At 37.6% G+C, this 17,649-nt stretch overlaps 1 protein-coding gene across 1 annotated transcript in view; it reads left to right on the forward strand.

Moving 5' to 3' along the window:
• CUNH1orf21 (chromosome unknown C1orf21 homolog) overlaps positions 1-17,649 on the forward strand; it is a 169,930-nt gene that overhangs the window by 15,331 nt on the left and 136,950 nt on the right. The window lies entirely within an intron of this gene.

A 17,649-nucleotide genomic window follows, 5' to 3' on the forward strand; every position in this document is an offset into this window, starting at 1 on the left:
ATAAACATCCCTGGAGTCTGCCTCTGATTTAAATGTATGTCAAGAACATTTCTAGTCTGGAGAAACCTTTAGAATACTAACTAATAAATAGGCATTTATTGAAAACACAATGTATTTATTCCAGGGACTGTGCTAGGTGCTTGGGATACAGAAGAAAGAGAAAAGAACAGTCTTTACTCTCTAGGAATTTAGATGCTATCAGTTCACTACTGGGAGGAAGCTGGGATTCTTTTAAGGGAGGTGAAGAGAAGATGCCTTCCAGGCATGAGAGACAACCTTTTGTCTCACTTCTCCAACTGTCTGTTGGACATCTCAAACTGGATCTCTAAACTCAACATGTACAAAACTGAAGTCTTTATCATTTCCCCCAAATTCAGAAGCCACTAATGATCAAACATTATTTTTTATATTTGATCCTGGAGGTAATAGGGAGCCACCAGAGTTTGAGTAGAGGGAATAGGTTACATAGTTAGACCTGCACTTGAGGAAAATCACTTTGGTGGCTGAGTGGAGGATGGAATGGAGTTGGGGAGAGACTTGTGGCAGGCAGACCCACCAACAGGTTCTTTCAGTAGTCCAGGCATGAGGAGATAAGGGCATGCAGTATCAGAGGAGAGAAGGGGATGTATTCAAGAGATATTAGAAAGGTAAAATTGACAGGCTAGAAACTAAGTGGGTACCCATCAACTGGGAACTAGCTAAACAAGCTACAGAATATGAATGGAATGGAATATTGTTGCACCAAAAGAAATTGTGAAATAGGAAAAGGAAGGAGAGAAAGGGGAAGGAAATTAGCCTTTATATTGTACCTACTATGTGCCAAGCACTATGCTAAGCATTTTAATATATTAGCTTATTTGATCTTCACAACATCCCTGTGAGGTAGGTACTATTGTTATCCCCATTTTATAGTTGGTGAAACTGAGGCAAACAGAGGCTAAGTGATTTACCCAAGGTCATCCAGCTAGTAAGGTATCTGGAGCTGGATTTGAACTGAAGTCCTTCTTACTCCAAACCTAGCTGCACCACCTAACTGCCTAATGGATTGTTATGGAAAAATGTGGGAACACTTAATATGAACTGATACCAAGTGAAGGGACCAAGATCAGGAGAACAATTTATGTAATATTTTGCAAAGACAACTTTGAACAGTTTAAGAATACTGATCAGCACATGACCAACCAAGATTAGAGAGGACTGATAATAAAGCAAATTAATCACCTTCTGAGAGAGGTGTGGGGTCAGAATGCAAAATCAGACATTGACTTTAGCTTCCTTCTGGTGCTTGGTGCTTTGGTCTGTTTTGTGTATTTACAATACATGAACAAGCTGTTGGTGCAAAACTGAATTAAAGGCTTTGTCATAATCAATAAAGGCAGTATCAATATCCTGATGCTATTGAGAAGCTTGTTCAGTAATTACTGAATTAACAAATAAGTGACTCTTTAGATCCCTGGGGCTTTTTGCCATACTGATTTGCATCTAAGCCAAAGTACTATTATCTCATAAATGTTTATATATACAGCATACATTGGATATAATCTCAGAGCAAAGGCACTGAGCATTAAAGGGGACTTTGCCTTGTACAAGATGAGATTTTAAATTGAGACTTGAAGGAAGCCAGGGAAGCTAGGAGGCAGATGAGGAAGTAGGGAAATGCAGAAAAAGGAAGCCAGGAGATGAATTGTCCTGACAAGGAACAGCAAGTATGTGTCAGAATAAGGACTTAAAACCAGGTCTTCCTGGCCACTGAAACCAGCTATCTTTGATACTAGACTTCCTCTTACATTTTTACACATGCATGCATATATACAAACACATACATGTACCTGTACATATGTTTTGTTCCTAAAGACTAAGAAAAAATAACCAATGTTTACTTAAATTATGGAGTTAAGGGAATGGCTCTTAAGGATGAAAAGTTAAACAGAGGTAGTTAAAAAACATACTCTTTTTCCTCCATCACTAGTAATGTTCATATTAAAAGACCCATATTCAATCCTGCCTCACATTTATTAGCTGTGTGACCATGGGCAAGTCACTTAACCTCTCTGTCTCAGTTTCCTCATCTGTAAAATGGGGATGATAATAAAAACCCCTGCCTCAAAGTGTTGTGTTAGTGACCAAATGAGATAACATGCAAAGCTCTTTGCAAGTCTTAAAGTGCTATGTAAATATAAGCAATAACCTCTTCAACTGCATGGCTCCTACCATGGACAGCAGTGGGGGAATGGAGACTTTCTGGCCTCTGGGCCTATTCTTATGGTAATTTATAAAGACCCAGCCAGAACCCTGAAACCCTGACAAGTTGAGCTCTGAAGATAGCTAGGGCTGATTGGGTTAGCCTCACTAACAAGGTAAGAGTCAAAGAAATAGAAAGAATGACAGGGGATTGCAGGATGGCCCTATTGGAAGACACTTGACACAGAGGATTACTAAACCAACAAGCAGGAACCTTGGGGTTCTGTATGGCAAGAAGGCAAAGACAGACTGAAGCAAACCCAAAATAGCAGAACCTCACCTGCTGGAACTCTACCTCCTACCTGAGACCTTTCCTGTCCCCCCTCTAGGAGTTAGGGCTTCATCTGCAGATTTTTCTGGCCTATGTTTTGTGTGTGTTTATGTATTTATGTACATGCATATATGTGTGTATATACACATATACAATGTGTATGGTATATATACATGTATGTGTGTACATATACATGTGTATTATCTCTCCCAGCAGAATGTAACCTCCTTAAATGACAGATTAGCTTTTTTTGTCTTTATATCATCAGCACCTAACACAGTGCCTAATAAGTAAAATCTACAGACATTTATTAAGTTCCTACTATGTGCCAGGCACTGTGCTGAAAGCTTTACAGTATTGTCTCATTTGATCCTCACAACATCCCTACAAGGTAGGTGCTGTTGTTATCCCCATTTACAGTTGAGGAAACTGAAGTGGACAGAGTTTAAATGACTTGCCCAAGGTCACCCAGCTAGTAAGTATCTGAGACTGGATTAGAATTCATGTCTCCCTGACTCCAGGCCCCAGTGCTCTATAACACTGTGTTACCTAGCTGCCTCAGATCCACAACTTCATCCCTAAACCTAGAAGAGGTGAAATAAGGGATGAAATCAAAGAGCTACTAAACTCTAAAGACAGAAAAATTGAACAACCCGAGGTCATTGAAAATCTTTACTTACCTTGGGCAAGTCAACCCCAGTTGCCTCCTAAAAAGAAAAAAAAAAGACAATTTTGACTTAATGCAGACCCCAGAAATGAGATTTAATAGCAAAAAGGATGGCAAAAATAATGCCAGTGTCTCCTATGATTCTGAAAAACAGATAGCTATATATAGACTGGAATTTCATAAAGCAAATTTGGAGTTTGAGAGTATACATTCAACTAGCTAATTTAATTTTTCCAAATGAGAGTGATATTTTTTAACCTGGCATTTTCTATAACCATTATAAATGAATTCAATCTTCTACAAATTCATCAGAAAGTACAAAATATTTCAGGACATGCACATAGTCGTGTCTATGGCAACTGTACCACAGTGATTATTTGCCACAGAAGGAAAGGTGGAGCCGTCAAGGAACACCCATAAGGACAGGCATCAAGCCACCACCATGACAGAAGCAACACTTAAATATTTAAGAAGAACTCTTAAATATCTCCGCAAGGCATTGCAATCTACCACCAATGGCTAGCTGGTATATACAGGAGAATGCCATATTGTGCAATTAAAGACAGTAAAAAATAAACACGCAGAATGGGATCCAGAAAACGCTTCAGAGGGCACAAAGCACCTATCACTCTCATCATCTTCCCCTTCAGTATAAGATGAATCTCACTTTTCTTAATAGAAAGTATCCCATATCTCCTACCAAAGCATGAAGTCATACCAGCCAAACACCAGTGACCCCTCCAAATATGGACCAATGACATGCTTATGTACTTTATTCAAAATATTGACAGTTTATATGACTCAAAAAAATAATTTTGTCTCCCTTATTGGATTGTAAGCTCCTTGAGGGCAAGGTTTGCTTTTATTTGTTTTTTTTTTATTCCTAGTGAGTGCTTAGCATAGTGCCTAGCATATAGTAGGTACTTAATAAATGCTTGTTAACTTGTCTTAACTGTGGAAAGAACAGGTATGAAACTTGAAGGCTCAAAACAATATGCCTCAATCTATGTTCCCAGCCTTATTTCTCACTATTCCCTTTTATAGGAGAATGTAAGCTCCCTGAAGGTAAGGACTATTATATTTTTGTCTTTTGTCTCCTAAGCACTTAGCACAGTGTTTTATATATCGTGAGCACTGATTTGATTACATAGACTTTATGCTCCAGCCAAACTATTTCCCAAACTTATATGCCCCCTTCTGCTTCCATGAATTATTAAAGAGGTCTCCTATGTGTAGGGTACAGGTACGTATTGCAGACAGGTAGAATGAGAGAGTGGATATAGAACTCTGACCTGGAGTTAGGAATTTGAGTCCTGCCTCACACATTTACTTGTGTGACCCTATGAAAAAAGTCCCTTAACCTCTATCAGCCTCAGTTTCCTTATCAGTAAAATGAGAATGATAAAAAAAAAAAAACCACCTTCATCACAGGGTTATTGTGAGGATCAAATGAGACAACATAAATAAAATGCTTTGAAGACCTTAGTGTAATATACGAATGCTAGTTATCATCAATATCATCATCATCATTATTTGGGGAGAATGTAACTCTGTTAACTTGGTAGCAAAACTATACCCTGCACCAGTTGGTCATTGATGACTTCTATTGCCAGTAGCCATTGAACTAATGTTAAGCTATGGTCAGTCAGTGAGAGAGATTACTTAAATTTGCACCTTTTCTATTATGCAGTTTGTATTACAAACAATGGTGGGGAAGGTGGGTTGAGATTATAAAATGGACAAATGTGTATAGGATAAAATTCATAAAAGAAGATAGTTCATAAATTAAAAGGAAATAGAGTGTATATGGAAATTCCCTTTTTTGTTGTTTCTCAAGTTTAGAACAACAAACTTATGTCATTTCTAGATTACAGACTCTCTTAAGAACCATTATAATCTCTTTCAGAGTATGATCTTGTTGATAAAATTATACTAGGTTAATCCAACTAGAATGCTTCTACTATGGACAATCAAAATATCTGATAAAATCTGCAGAACGAAACAAAAACAAACAAGCAAACAAAAAAGGACTACAGACTAATAGGTTAGAAAAGGGAAGCTTTTAACATGTGCATTTCAAGAGTGCCTAGGGGTAGGGGAAAAGAACAATATTAAGGGTAAATGATGGGAGAATAGGAATATGGGGTTTCATTTAAAAACAGTTTCATCTCACTCCAAAAACACTAATGTGTTCTCACTCTCACTACGACTTATCCAAACATTGTCTCACTTTCCACATGTAATACATATATATTATATAGTACATACATACATGTATATGCTGTAGTCTATACATATGCTATATATCATGTGTGTTTGTGTATACACATTCATACCATAAGGACTGGATCTATAATTACACTATTAATGGGAAATCCCAAACGAAGAAAATACTCCTACCTGTGTAGTATAATCTCTGCAATTGATGGTTTTGGAAAGTTGCCTAGAACATTGAGAGATGAAGTGATTTGAGGAGGACTACATAATCATGACAAGTCAACCTGAATTTATTAAGCACCTACTATGTTCCAGGGACTGTGCTAAGCATGATAGGTGTGTGTGTGTATGTATATATGGATTAAAGGCAAAACTGGGCCCTGCTCTCAAGTAGCTCACAGTCCAAAAGGGGAGACAAGATGCAAAAAAATTATATACAAATAAGATATATTTTAGGATAAATTGGAAATAATCAGTAGAGGAAAGGCTCTAAAATTGAAGGGGATCAGAAATACTTCTGGTCTAAGGTGGGATTTTAGCTGGGACTTGAAGGAAGCCAAGGAAGCCAGGAGGTGGAGAGGAGGAGGGAGAAAATTCCAGCCATAGGGGAATAGTCAGGGGAAATGCACAATTGGGAGATAGAGTATTTTGTGCAAGAAACAGCATGTAAGTGTCAGAAGAAAGATGTAAACCTAGGTCTTCCTAGCCCTGAGGCAAGCTTTCTACTAGGCTTTTGTCTTTTGTTTTTATACATATACAAACATACACATACATGTGTCTGTGTATATGTTTTGTTTCTATGTATAAAAGCAAAACAACTAGTGTTTATTTAAGTTGTGGGCTTCTGAGAATGGTTTTTAAGGATTAAAAATTAGGGTATAGGGCTGCTTGCTAGGTGGTGTAGTGAATAGAGCACTGATCCTGGAGTCAGAAGGGCCTAAGTTCAAATCCAGTCTCAGACACTTGACACTAGCTGTATGATCTTGGGCAAATCACTTAACCCCAATTGCCTTGCCTTCCCTCCTCTCCCTACCCCCCAAAAAATTAAGTTAGAAATAGCTGATGGCCTCCTTTTTTCTCAGTATGAATGTTAGTATTAGAAGAGCACGCGCGCGCGCGCGTGTGTGTGTGTGTGTGTGTGTGTGTGTGTGTGTGTGTGGAGAGAGAGAGAGACAGAGACAAAGAGATGGAGAAAGGGGGGAGAGAGAAAGAGACAGAAACAAAGAAAAAGGGGGAGAGAGAGAGAATTTATGAAATAGGAAACAGAGCTAAAATAGTATCTGTAATATACTAAATTTCAGTTCCATTTGGAAATCTGCTTTCACTACAAGGTTGAAATTCCCTTCAGCCACAGACATAAATACTTGATACTATAAATGTCAATGCTGATTTTAAGCTGTGAATAAAAAATTAAAAATTGTCAAATTATAAATGAAAAAGGATTTCATTTAAATGTATTACAGTAGAAATTTTTATATTTATTGTGCCATCTCACATTCAGTTTTATAGCAAATTGTTGATTTAGCATCTGTTTTTCAACTTTTACTTTCTCATGCTTGTAAAAGGTTTGCTTTTTAAAAGTTAATTAAAATTTATACCTTTGATTGCATTCTTATAATAATAGCTCACATTTATAAAATATTCCTTCTCATCTTATTTCTTCCCTGACATCCAACTACTTAAACCCCATTCATTTAACAAACACAACAAGTCTCCTTTTATGCTGGTGCTTTTTTTCTGAGATTACCTCTACTTTACCATATATGTGTATGTATATATATATGTGTGTGTACACATATATTCCTATATACACACATATGTATATGTATATACAATATATATACACGTGTGTGTGTGTATATATATATATCATTTGTACATAGCTGTTTACATGTCATTATCTCCCCAATTATAACATGGACCCCTCACCAGCAGGGGCCATTTTTACTTTTTTTTCATCCTCAGAGCTTAGCACAGTACCTGGCACATAGTAAAGAGCATCATAAATGCTTGTTGTTATGACTTCCCAGCATCTGCTATGTGCAAAATACTGTTAGGGGCTACAAATAGAAAAATTAAATGAGCTCTGTTTTCAATGACCTTATCATCCAATTGAGTGGTTAAGATCATAGAATTATAGAATCTTAAAGTCAGAAGGAATTTCAGACATGATCTAGTCCAATCAATGTGTGAACAAGAATCCTATCTAACATACTAGCAAGCCAGCCTTTGCTTGAACACTTATTTTAAAGAGTAGCCTACTACCTACTGAAGAAATCCATTCCACTTTGGGAAAGACTTAAGTGTCAGGAAGTTTTGCCTTACTTCAGGACTATATTTGTCTCTTTTTTAATTTCCCTGTTTTGTTTCTAGCTCTGCCCTCTGAGTCCGAAAGGAACAGGTATAGTCTTTCTTCAATGAGAAAAACTCTTTGGATACTTAAAGGCAGCTGCCATGTTCCTTGCCCTTGAAGTCTACTCTTTTCTAGACTAAATATACCCCCATGCCCTTTGACTGACATTTGTATGACATGATCTCTAGGCCTTTCACCTCCCCTCCACCCCCATTCTCTACCCCTGGTCACCCTTCTATAGATAATCTCTAGTTTATCAATTCCTAACAAAAATGTAGCACAGGATGTGGTCTGATGCCAATATATTGGGACTCTCACCTCCCTAGTCCAGGACACTATGCCTCTCAAGGAAGCCTAGGATTGCATTTGTGTTTTTGGAGGTCATATCTGTCAATGAATGTTAAGCACCTATTCTGTGCCAAGCTAAGCTCTAGGGATACAAGGAAAGACAAAAAGGCAGTCCCGTAATCAAAGAGCTCACAATCTAATGGGTGACACGGAATCCAAACAGCTATATACAAATGAGCTATGTGACAGGATAAATTGGAAAAATTCAAAATTAATTCATTAAACTTGTCTTCTACTAAAACCATCATAACTTATTCAGATAAACTTTTTGCCTAGTTATGTCTTCCCCATCTTTACTTGTGAAGTAAAGATTTTTGAATCCAAGTATAAGACTTTACCTTCATTCCTATTATATTTCATATTATTAGCCCAATGGTGCTAAATTGAGATCTTTTCTGACCTTGTCAATCGTGAATTTTGTTGGTATGTCTTCTATTGCTTTTTTCAAATGATTTATTAAAATGTTATATGTCACAGGGTAAAGCATAGTTTCCCCTATTCCATTGCAGACTTTCCAAGCTGACCATGACTATTCTTTAGATCTTGTCGTTTGACTCATTTTAATCCAATTACTCATCTTCTAGCCCACAGTTCTCCATATTGTTCACAAGAATAGAATGGGAGATTTTTCTAAAACTTATGTAAAGTATATGTAATAGGACCCAGGTCAGTGAGCCCAGGCTCTATGAGCATGAGTATAGTGTTATTAATGTAACTCACTTCATTGAAGAGCCTGGGAAGCCTTCTTCCAGAAGTCTTGATGACATTTAATAGAGCATGTGTAGACATTCTGTAACCATTAACCGTGTGGTAGACAGTAGTCTCTTTGATTGTCTGTAACTATAGAGCCAGAACTGGGGATGCCTTTAAAAAAGCCCTCAGCCTCTCTCTTGGTTGGATCCCTTCACTTCCTGTGACTTGTTCTGGCTCATGGCATCTGGTGAAAGACAGTGTCTCAGTACCTCAAAGAGGCATTTTGACCTTTATCACCCAGCCCAGGGATAATTTAAATAAGGACTCACTCAGCACTAATGTCACACTTGGATGTGAACTTGGTGAGACTAATGCTGTGTAAAAACTGTGTTAAGTCTTAGCCCATTCTTTCGTGGTCTAGTGTACCCCAAAGGTATTGGGAGGTGAAAAAGAAGGGAATTTCAAAACTCCTGGTCTTACTGTATTGTCCAAGTAAATATCCCTTTGTAAAAACATTTTTTTCCAAATTAGGATTGTTCCCTCTCTTCCTCAGTAAACAAAATAAATGTCTCTTCAGTTATTTTAGCATAATCTATTTTAAGGCAACCCTATTCCCACAGGCTTTCTTCCCCTCATCCTCAAATGTCCTCCCCCTTCCTTGTTTGTTATCCCTTTCCCTTGGTTTTGATTTCCTTTCTTGCTTGCTTTGATTTAGTTATGTAATTCTCATCTTTTTCTTAGTCAGATAGAATCCTTTTTTCCTCTCCTCTCCTTCAACTTATTTTATTCATTGGTTTTTAAAATTAATTTTCTATACTTTTCCTAAAAAGGATTTCTTTCTCTCATTTTATTTATTATTTATCATCCCTTTCTGTCTATTCTAGATTTTTGTTATTTGATTCATATTTTTATACTTATTTTGACTTTATCTCTATCATCCATGGGATTAAAGCTTCTAAGGGATTGATTTTGTTTCTGTTTTCTTCCAAGCAGTTTCTGTTATAGTCTTGTAGATCTTGCCACTGGCCCCTTTTTTTCTATTGTGCCTCACTCTTGGAAATACTAATTCTTGCAGGTGATAAAGAGGTTATTTCCACATGGTAGAAATTTTCCTATGTCCCTGATTGTACAGTTGGTTATTGACCTTTGCCCTCACCTATATTATATTTTTCCAATTTGCCTCGAAATCTCATCCCTGGTCCATGCCCTGACATTCCTCTAGTTGTCAATTGCCCCCAAGAGCTCTGATTCCCATTCTCCTGAAATAAGGTGAGTAGTCTCTCTAAGTACCAAATCCCTGTAGATCCTGCCCATTGTAAGGTCCCTATCTTCTTTTTAAATAAATTAACTCCTGTCTCTCAAACGAACATTCTTCCTTAGTGATGCTCCTAACTACCAAGACAAGATTCCTCCCCTTCTTTTCCCTTTATTCAATCTTTCCTTTTGCCTCCTTACCCATTCTCCTATACTTTGTTATGGTATACCATATAAGCATGATCTGTTCTTGATAAAACCTTGCTTGCTTTTTGTGATCACTACATTGTTTTCTAAATGTTCACTAACTCTTTTAAAATAATATGTTCTTGAATTTCCCAGGAGTCAAAGTCAAGGTTGCTGACCTATAGTTTGCAAATTAAATTAACTTGTCTATTGTGAAAATTGGTGCATTTGCTATTCTCCAGTCTTATAGCACCTGTTCTATTCTCCAAGAGATTCAAAGCTCAGTGACATTGATCATTCAGCAAACATATCTGCTTTCTTTTAGTATCCCAAGAGGTATTTCAGCTTGAACTCATTAAGGAAAATGTCTTGATCACTTTTACTGTCTTTATTCATCTTGGTTATCAACTTCCAATTAGTCATTTTCATTTTGTCCTTTCTAATCCAAAGATCATTCTTTTTTGTGGGGAAGAGATATGTAGAGTAAAAAATTGAGCTTGTTCCATTATCTCTCCATTATCCATTATCATCTTCCTATTTCTTCTTTACTCATTCTTTTTCCCCCAGTATAACATTAAAAAACAAACCCAGAACAACCCTGTTTTTCATCTTTAGCAAGGAAAATTCTGAGCTTTAGCACTCCTGACACTGTTCTACAGAATTGTACCATTCTTTTGTGCTCAGTCACCATTTGCCCTTGTTTCCATCTTCTGTACAAGTCCTGTTAAAATCTAAGTTAGTTGATGAACTAACCTCCACAGTGATCTCTGCCTCTTTTCCTCCTTATGTGTCTCTGTTTTCAGAATTTCATTCTGGGTGTTTTCTGTCTCTCCTGAGTTGACTTCCACTGTAGAATTTTAATTGGTGGATCCTATCTATTCTTTCTCTGAGCTCTTTGAAAGTTTATCTTCCAAAATCTAGGATGCATATCAGACTGTGTTAAGATACAACTATATAATAAACCAAGGGGATAGATTCTAAGAGACTGAACTAAGATGGTGGCATTGGAGGTAGTAACAAGGGAAAAGATTTGAGTGAGATTGTAAAGAAAGAATTCACAGAACTGATCAGCAGATTGAATAGAGGAGAAGGTGTGAAGGGAAGCAACAAAAATGATGTCTATATTCCAAGCCTGGGGGTGGAAAAATGGAAATGCTTGTGTGTCACATGATTTTAATAAATAAACTATTTTTCAAATCTTTTGTTTGTTTTAAGGAGCGTTTCTAGAAAAATGAGCTTTCTGTTAATTGTGACATGAACATAGGTCCGAAATCAGATACAATTTCTACTTCAGTCTAGCATGCTCAAGGAGAAGACAGCCTTGGAGGAGAACTTAGGTGAAGGGATTCCTTTCCTCTAGACTCCTTTAAGATTTCATTCCCAACCAATCTTCCTTGCAGTATTTCATATTTCTCTTTGGATATATCAAGTTAAATTCCAGTTCATTTGCTCAATGGCTAAAAGAATCTTGGAAGCTTTTTACACCATTGACCGACCTGTGCTCCTGGATATAGGCCCTTTGCTACCTTGACCTCCATGAAACTGCCCAGTTCTACTTATCTGATGATATTTACTCCTTTGTTGCAGCCATCATTCATTTATCTTATGCTTCCTAAGCATGGAATGTCCTCCAAGACTATGTCCTGAGCCTACCTCCCTTTTCTCTAACTTTATTAATGATCTTTGCTAATTCTTTTTCTTAGTAACCAGGGCTAATCTGCCCTCAGCTATAGTCCATCATTATGAAATGCCTGCCTTACATTTCCACATGAATGTGTCATTAATACTGGATCATAAAAAGACCTCAGAAGCCATTTAGTCTAGCCACATTATTTTACAGATGAAGAAACTGAGGCCTAAAGAAGTTAAGTGACTTTCACAAAACCACAAAGTTAGGAAGTGTCTGAGGTAGGATTGGAACCCTAGGAACCAGTATCATATTGCATCCACATTTCAAATAAACATTTTAACAATAGAAATCAACATTTCACCTCCCTATGCATGCCCTTCACACTTCCCTGTTTCTATTAATGGAACTGCCACCTTCCCAGTCAACAAGATTTATAAAACTGGAGCCATCCTTGATTGTACCCTCTCCCAGACCCCTAATCTCCAGTTACTTCTCAAAGCTTGTTAATTTTGCTTCCACAGTATCTCTTATATCCCATTCATTCTCTCTCTTTTCACAACCATTATTTTTATTTAGGTCCTTATCATTTCCTGCCTAGACTTTTGTGACAGCCATCTAATTGGTCTCTCTGTTTCCTATTTCTCATTTCCCTCTCCAAACTGTCCTCTACAATCTACCAAAATTGATATTTCTAAGGCATAGGCCTGGCCATGTCAGAACCTTTCTTGAAAACTTTGAATGGATCTCTGTTGCCTTTAGGATAAAAATGAGTCTCCAATCTGGAATGTAAAGCAATCCATACTCATTCAATCTGCTTTTCTAGAATTATTTCACATTTTCACCCTTCATATTCACTAGCCAAGGAAGGGAACAAGGAGTAGAGGGAAATTCCAGAATAAGAAGGTTAAATGGAAAGATGAGATATACTCCAGGGAAGGAAGGAAGGAAGGAAGGAAGGAAGGAAGGAAGGAAGGAAGGAAGGAAGGAAGGAAGGAAGGAAGGAAGGAAGGAAGGAAGGAAGGAAGGAAGGAAAACAGTCTTAATAAGCACTTACTATGTGTCAAGTAATTGCTTTTAAAATATCTTATTTGATCCTCACAACCCTGGGACATGGATGCTATTATTATCCCTATTTTATAGTTGAAAAAACTGAGGCAAAAAAGTTGTGTCACACAGTCAGAGTCACACAGCTAGTAAGTATCACAGGCTGGATTTGAACTCAGGTCTCCCTGATTACAGGACTAGTTCTCTATCTACTGGGTCATCTAGCTACCTCAGGAGGATGGGAAGCATATTCCAGGGTGTGAAGGCTTCTGGGATGTGATAGAGAACTTTGAGGACTCAGAAGCAAAACCCAGAAAAAAGTGAAGGCCATCCATAGGGCTTGAATATTCTTGCATATTGCTTTGCTAAGGTTGTTAGATCTTCTGGTTAGGGTAGTGAAATTAAGTGTGCTTTTTTAACAACTTCCCCTGTGTGCTTGTGTTTCAGTTTGTGTTTAAGTCACTATTAGATGTAGTGATTAATTTTAGAATTTTGATGGGGGGCTTTAACATGAAAACTAGTTCTGTGTCCCCTTACCCATCTCTATTCCTTCCCTGACAAAAAGAACAGCCTTTTTTCCTAACTTTGTTACTAAAATAAACTTTGACATCCTAGGATTTAAAACTGGATGAAACTTTAGATTACTTAGTCTAATTCCCTCCTTTTTCAGAAGAAGAAACTGAAGACTGAAAACAGATCCATAGCTAGGAATTCTTTTACCCTGGACAAAAATAGAGGGGTCTTTTTGTAGGGAGAAGTTGGGGGAGGGGGGTGACCAGCCCAAGGCCACACGTACTGTCAGAACTGTAGTCCCTTGACCCTATTCACTAAACTAAAATCTTAATTTCAAGAATATGTACAATTGTAAAGTCACTCTAAGAAAATGTCCACTGAACTTGGAGAATCTTGGGATCTGATACTGATATCATATGCATATCCCTTCCCTATTAATTCTGCTGGATTAGAGTGCTCAGCTCTCCCTGTTGTGTATGTCTTGACTAAACTTAAGAACCATGTCATGTCTGGCAACAATCAATACTTTGCAAGCCTCAACAAACACTGTTTAGATTAGAATGCATTAATAGCCCCTAATAGGGACAACAGCCTACAGTTCCATAAACCACTAGCTTGCAAACAAATAGGTCTACTCAAACATAATCAACTAATTTGTTGTTATTGATTTTTTTTAGCTGATGTCTCCAACAGAAATTACTACTAGGGCAAGATGCAATTGCAAATTCAAGGACTGTATATTTTTGAGTCCTTAGCTTTTGGGGCTCTTATCTCCATTTTCCACTTAAGTCCTCTTCTGATATCTCATTATTGAATAGAAGTAACCCTGGGCCTTCTAAGAGCTTTGCCAACAGAGCATGATCTCTGGTAGATCTTTAATTTTCCCCTTCTTCCCCTCTCCCCAAAGGAAAAAAAAATACAAGTCTATGAAATGACTATCCAATTGCATAATATAGCCTCAACAATAAGGAATTTTTCATCCACTTGGCTTTTCTTATGTGGATAGTGGGAAGAGAAATTTTACCAATAATTATAGACCTCATTAAGAGCTTCTTCAATATTCTGGTGCTTAATGCAATCAACATGGTATCATTCATAAGCAAGAACGTTTGGGAGACCTTTTCATGTGCCAGAAAAACCTCTCCCATTTTTGTTAGCCCTTCTATATATCTCTGTTGCTATGACCTTTCTGTGTGCATGGGACACACTTTGTTGAAGGACAGCCTTTATGATTGGATTTTATTCTATGATGTTTCCACTGTGCTTATTGTTTATAGTCAACAAATTAGAAGCACAGTGGACTCTTTTTTTTCTTTTAAAGGAATCAGGGTTAAGTAACTTGCTCAAGGTTACACGGCCAGTTATTTCTGGGTGTGGTGCTGAGTATCTGAGCCCGGATTTGATCTCCAGGTCTTCTCAACACTAGAGCCAGTGCTCTTACTTGCTGAGACACCTGGCCACCCCTAAGCAATTGGGGTTAAGTAACTTGCTCAAGGTTACACAGCCAGGTGTTTCTGGGTGGGTGCTAAGTGTCTGAGCCCGGGATTCGATCTCCAGGTCTTCTCAACACTGAAGCCAGTGCTCTTACTCGCTGTGCTACCTGGCCGCCCCAGCACAGTAGACTCTTGTTATTCTCTGCACTTTTCAGTCATTTGTGTTACTATAAATACAGGGTATGCTGTAGATGATTGTGAAAGCCTGCCTATTCTCTTCTCACATTTTCATCAGTGATCCCCTTAATATAAAAGGGGCCATTAGTGAATGTTAGACTAAAGAGGTGCCTATTAGTTGGATAATGTTAAACAAATTATGGAGTATTAATGTAAAAGAATATCATTGTACAGTAAGAAATGATGAAAAATGGAGTTTCAGAGAAACCTGGGCACACTTGTATGAACTATTATAGAGTGAAGTGAATAGAACCAAGAGAACAATTTATATGATAATATGCAGAAAAACAATTTTGATTAAGAACCCTGCCATGACCAGCTATGATGCCAAAGGACTGGTGACGAAGCATACTTCCCCTCCTACCAACCTAGAGGCAATAGATAAGACTCAAGATACATACATTTTTAGACATGCATATCTGTTATGAGAAGTTTGTTTTTCTTTTTTTTCTTTCCATTTTGGAGTTGATAGTAGAGAAGAGGTTAGGGATAAAGAAGGTAGCAAAAGAGAAAAAAACAAAGAGACATTTGAGGCATCTTAAAAAAAATTATATATAGAAGAGAACTGAAGAAAGGCCAGAAAAAATCACAGAGAAGTAACACAGCTTTGGATTTGCTATATATTTCAAAAGAAAATAGGCTAAATATAATAGAAATAGAAAATAGGCTGAATTATAATAGAAATCTGCTTTCATGTACAGTCTTCTTTTTTGTTCTCTTATGTTTATAGAAATGATCATTTTATATGATGTTTGTTAAGTTCAGAATTTTTTTGAATAAAGACATTTTTAAAAAGAAAACTGTTGCTGCAGCTACTGTGGCTTCTGTAAGAAGGTAATACTAATCTAACCTAATTTCTTTTTTTGTCAAGGTTACTAGACTGGTAAATTAGGAGAATACTATGGATATCATTTGCTTAGGCAACATCTTTCATAACTATTCTTGTGAACAAGGTGGTACAGCGTCAGACTAGTAACAGGTGAACTTGGAAGTAGTTGTGTGATTGAACAAAAAGATTTGTCATTAATGGTTTTCATGATACCGTGTTTCCCCGATAATAAGACCTATTCTGAAAATAAGCCCTCCCCTTACTGTGTAAGATTCCTCTAAAATAAGCCCTCCCCAAAAAATAAGCCCTATTGAGATTGCTACTGTAGTGAAGGTGATCCCCTACACTACACGCTACATTACGGTACCCTCTGTATGCACCGTCGTGTCCCCCCCCCCGTGAAATGCACACCGCGCTCCGAGCTGCATCCAATCAGAGCTGCAGCAGTGAGCGCGTCATCCTGTTCTTCCCCAGTGATTTGCTTATTGAATAAAGGTACATTTTTTTGTTCACATTTACCTGTTTATTAAAATTGCTGTCAATGTTCATTAAAATAAGCCCTCCCCTGAAAATAAGCCCTCTGGTGTTTTTCTGTCCAAAAAAAATAATAAGACAGTGTCTTATTATCGGGGAAACATGGTAGTTTGGAAGGAGGTCTCAAGAGGAGTGTCCCCCAGGGACCTGTCCTTGACCATGCACTGTTTAACATAGATAAAAGTATAGATGACATAATTAACAATGCAAAGTGGGTAGAAATAAATAACATACTGGATGACAGAATAAGTATTTTTAAAGATTTTCACATTATAACATTGGACTGAATCAAGTAAAATAAAATTTAATAACCAGTCAACAAATCAACTTCAGAAGTATTAGATGACTGTTCACTTTGTAAAAAAGAAAAACATTTGACTTATACATTCAGTGTACCATAGGTTAAATATGAGTATACAGACAAGACAGCCAAATGAATCCCCTCCTCCAATTACTGAGTCTGTATTTTGTATTTATTTGTTCTTTTTCCAAGTCCCATAGAATATGTTACTCCTAGGGGAGGCACTGGGGTTTATTGTTTTTGGTTTTTTTGTTTCTGGAAATTAGCATATGCTTGGCACATAGTAGGTCCTTTGTAAATGCTTGTTGAATTGAACTGAATCCTTTCTAGACCGGGATTGGGAGCCTGCTAAAACATCCCAAAGACCCTGCTTCCCCACTCTTGCTGTGATTTCTCCCTTTCCCTATCCAAACTTCTTGCTATGTCTTTTTCTCTCAACATAAAAAACACTCTTTCCTTCTAGCCAACCGAACAATGACATTGCTTTTCAAAGTGCCATCAGAGCTTTGTCTGGATTGTCTTTGGGGAAAGGAAAAACATCTTGGACTCTAAGATGGTGGTTCTCTTTGCAGAGAAGACGATTGGGGATAGAACTATTGGGGAGGAGGGCTATTCAAGCCTACTTTCTCCTTAGTGGCTCAAATGATAATGAACTCTTGGAAGCATGTCAATGAAAGGTAGCTGCAGCTGATGACTCTGGGTCAATGGTTCCATGTACCACATCCATTGTGTCGGAAATAGTGCCACTGTGGGTACATGTCCAGAGAACTGTGGAAGAGGGTTGTGAGAAAGGGAAGAGGATGACTCATTCCCATGCAAACAAATATCCGAGAGAGTGACAGAGAGGAAGGGAGAGGGAGAGAGAGAGAGAGAGAGAGAGAGAGAGACAGAGAGAGAG

This window comes from Petaurus breviceps, unplaced genomic scaffold (genome assembly GCF_028583685.1).
Source record: "Petaurus breviceps papuanus isolate PSGF00001 unplaced genomic scaffold, PetGlider_PUasm1.0 90895, whole genome shotgun sequence".
Taxonomy (NCBI): domain Eukaryota; kingdom Metazoa; phylum Chordata; class Mammalia; order Diprotodontia; family Petauridae; genus Petaurus; species Petaurus breviceps.